The sequence below is a fragment of the Phalaenopsis equestris genome, unplaced genomic scaffold (assembly GCF_001263595.1).
Source record: "Phalaenopsis equestris unplaced genomic scaffold, ASM126359v1 Scaffold235849, whole genome shotgun sequence".
Taxonomy (NCBI): domain Eukaryota; kingdom Viridiplantae; phylum Streptophyta; class Magnoliopsida; order Asparagales; family Orchidaceae; genus Phalaenopsis; species Phalaenopsis equestris.
The window spans coordinates 146521-150960 of record NW_018253706.1 but is presented as its reverse complement, the minus strand read 5'-3'; positions in this window follow the sequence as shown (position 1 = coordinate 150960).

Sequence of the window (4440 nt, the reverse complement as noted above, 5' to 3'; positions counted from 1 at the left end):
ATGATTTTTGGACAAAGTTGTGTATTTTAGGTAATTTTGGGAATTTTGGTCAATTCTGGGGTTTCAATGGTAGTTTGGCAATTTGGATAGAATTGGGGGCAAGAGGATAAGTTGGGTGATTTGGTAAAATTGAGGTGTCAACCACCCTACTTTAGCCATGGACCAATGGAATCCCCTACTTTTGGTCCTTCATGTAATGGTCCATGCTAAACCCTAGCCTAGGGCTAGTGGGTCTAGGGGACCATCTACATGAGTCTGCCAAAGGGTTAAGAAATCAAAGTTAAGTATGTTTGGGCTTAGGGTAGTGGGTGGAAGTACAATGTGCAAGTGTGTGCGTGAGACCAGCCAAGATCACACCACCGAGGGTTAATCGTAAGGCCAAGCAGTCCTATGGGGACTCCCCTTGAGCTCCCCCATATTGACCCCACCTACTAAGTGCTAGAGGTTTGGGCCAATATGTGGAACTTCAAGTTGAGCAAAGAAGATTTTAGAGCTTCTGATTGTAAGGGTTTCTTTTCTAGTCCTCTAAGAATAGTCAATAGAAAAGTTCTATGGCTAGACCTTAGGCAACTAAAGAGGAAAGACTAGACCTCAACCAAAAGTGAGGTTAACATATATCTTGTGATTTATTTAGCTTTTGCGTCTATGAAATGTCGAAGAAATATGATTCCTTTTTTTTATCAATGTATTGAATAATTTAAATGCTTTAAAATAAAAAGAAGTGAATTTATTGTGGGTACCTATATATTTAAATTACAAGGCATTTACAAACATATCACACAATTCATAATGTGTTTACAAATCTAACTAAAAAATATCCCTATCTGTATGCATAATACTAAAATCCTTAATATCACATTAAAAATATCACTACTAACATTTAAAAGTTAAGTAAACATTTGCATGAATAGTTTCATGACACTAAAATGTTGTAGATGTATATATCAAAATTTAGGTGTTAGATAAGTAAATACAAAAGAAATTTCTATATTTATGTAATTTCAAAACAGTTGTTTGCCATTACCAATTTGATGTAAATATCAAAGTTTAGGTGTTAAATATGTCAAGTAAATTTTTACATATGTAAATACATAATAATTGAGTGGCATGACAACAAACAATGAGAGCAGATTAATTTATGTAAATATATAAATTCATATTAATAAAGAGCCTCTCTCAATTACTTGATGCAAAATGCAAAGAGTCATAGCTGATACTGTGCACTCAAACTGAATTAAAAGATTAAGGCCACTATTTATGAAAAAAAGGATGGAGACCAAAAAATAATGTTACCACTGTAGGCTGCTAAGAATAGAAAAAGATGATATTTATTTTAATATAATATAGTTTTTGAAAATTAATTGTTTAATTTTGAAAATACGAAACCAAACTGATCTCATATAGACAATAGTTTAAATAAACGAGCACAACACTATAAGTGACATATCTATCCTGATGAATAGATATCTCACTTATTCGTGAGGCTTGATTAAATAAACTATAGAGATTATGGCATCCATTTTGTCTTGAAACCATTTCTTTTTTTATAAGCAGACAAGTTCCCCTATCTATTATTGAATATTAGATAGGGTTTATATTACCTAGGTTCTTAAATCTCTCTATAGAGGCAAGCCCCTGTAGTTAATTATATTTTAAATGGCCAAGGTCACTTAAGAAAACTCTCGATATAGATCGAAAAATATTGTTTCTAAGAATTTCAAAGGATAGGACTTTTCAAAGATCATACCAATAAATATCAAATGGGAAAGACTCAAATTTGAAACATTGTTTTGGAATCAAAAGAAAGAGAAACTAGGGGTCGCCACCGAACCTGAGGAAAACCTCGGTGACTTCCCAAACTGTCCTATTTTTTGTTTCAATTTCAAGAAGAAAATTTATGAATTTTTTGTCCAACCATTTATTATTATTTAGGGCTTATATTTGTGTGAGATGATCACACAAATAGCCTGGAAGATAGGAGGATTTATGTCGTGTAAACGACAACCTTAGAATCCTAAAACGAGTTAGGGCTTAAATTACACAACATAATTGTGCAAAGTTCAATGGATAGAGTGTGGATCTATTTTTCACTAGACAAAAAACCTTGAAACCCTATTGTTGGTTATTTAATTCTAAGGAAAGATTTGTTGTTCTAGATCCCCATGCTGTGACAAATTGCTACCCATAGAGTGAGCTCCAAGCTTTTAGGTGAAGTAGCAATCCTAAAGTTAAAAGGTTTAAAGGTTTAAATGACAAGTATAGTTCAAAATGGTGAGGTTAAATTTGATTATAGCGACACCGGTTAGAATCTCACGGTTATCTTGTTTGGGTCCCATGTTGACCTCACTTTTGTTTGAGGTTTAGTTTTTCCTCTTTAGTAGCCTAAGGTCTAGCCATAGGACTTTCCTGTCTTTCCTGGTCTAGCCATAGGACTTTCCTGTTGAGTATTCTTAGAAAACTAGAAAAGAAACCAGAAATTCTACCAATTCTACCCTCTTCTTTGCTCAAATTGAAGTTCCACATATTGGTCATAACCTCTAGCACTTAGTAGGTGAGGTCACTATGAGGGAGCTCAAGGAGAGTCCACTTAGGACTGCTTGACCTTAGAGTTGACCCTAGGTGCTGGTCTGGAGCTAGTTCACTCACTTGCACTCACTCTCACCCACATCACTCACAAACCTAAACCTAAAACTTGTTAACTTTCATCCCTTGATCTTTTGGGAGACTCGTGTAGATGGTCCCCTAAACCCACTAGCCCTAGGCTGAGGTTTAGCTAAGACCAGTACATAGAGGACCCAAATGGGGTTTCCATTGGTCCATAGCTCATATAGGGTGGTTGGCACCCCAATTCTACCAAAAATATCCAACTTAGCCTTTTGACTCCTAAACCTACCAAAATGACCTAAATACCCTGAAATCCCAAATTTGGTCAAAATCCTCAAATTCATCAAAAATACCCAAACTTGTTCAAAAGTCATTTCAAATCTTTTGAAAATACCCTAGCTACGTTTGAAAATACCCAAATTACCCAAAAAACTACTCAAAAATTTTAAATTTACCAAAATACCCCCAACATGGCCAAAATTACAAAAAAACCCTTGGCACCCCAAATTTTCCCAAAAACCTCCAAAATCACTCCCAAAACCCTCCAAAATCACTCCAAATGTCTCCAAACCCAATTTGGACCCTTCAATTGAGCCCCAAATTGCCTTTAAAGGCCTACTTTCCCTAAATTCACCTCAAATGTCCATCAAATTGGTCCCAATTTCCCCCAATTTCAATTCTAAACTCAAATTCACCTTCCATATTAACAATTTAAACCAAATTCAAGCTCAATTGACCCATGCTTTGAGCCTAATTTTGATCTAAATCAAAATCCCAATTTTGGCCATATGACTTGATCATCACCTAATTGAACCTCACCAAATTGAACCTATAGCCTACTCAATTTGTCACAATTTATGTTGAAAACTATTCATAACATTCTTAAACATCAAACGCTTAAACATCAAGCGTGACCTTCATTTGGCCTTGTTGAAGCCTCAATTTCATTTAATATTTCAACTTAAATCCAAAAATCCCCAAATTTGCCCCATCGGCTATGTCCCTAAATTCCAAAAATTGAACGCCTTAGCCCCAAAATTGGCACCCAATTCATGTTGAAAACTCTTCATGATATTCCTATTGACCGTTCTCAACAATCAATTTGGACTTAGCCCAAGCCTAGCACAATCTATACCCAAGTCTAGCCCAACATGCCCAAATTGATCAAAATTGCAAAATTCCTCAAATTGAACCCCCAATTGAACTCAAAATATCCTTCACCAAAAATTTTCATTACAATCATCTACACAATATTGATCAATCAATTGGGCTCAAGCTCATTGGTAGCCTAGCCAAAACCCAATTTAAGCCAAATTGACCTACATGGACCCCTTCACCAAAAATTGACCCAATCAAGCCAAATTGACCAACCAAAGACCACCACAGCCAAATTTTAAACTTTATTGACCAGACTAAACCCCATGAAACCACCCAAATGAGCCATGAACCAAAGGATCCTCAAATCAAGGGATTTTCTTCCAAAATTGCTTAAGCCTAAGGGATTTTTGCCAAAACTAAGCACCTGCCCAAATAGATTGCTGCGACATATTCTCCTAGCTCACATGGCACATCTGACCTCCTGACCACCTCCCCTAGCCTTGTCGGCTACCTAGTTGCTAGGAGCCACCCCCATGGAATCAAACCTAATTCAAACCTTGAGGCCACCTCATCTCATTTGAAATTTAAAGCCTCTCTGCCCTCCACCTAAGCAAACTTTTTCACCCCCTAATTGGCCATAGCAGCCACCATTGACCATTTTTATACAAGCTCACCTCCATGGCCACAAGAGGGAGAACCAATGGGAGTGGTGTTGAAATTTTCTCAAGGAGATCCTTC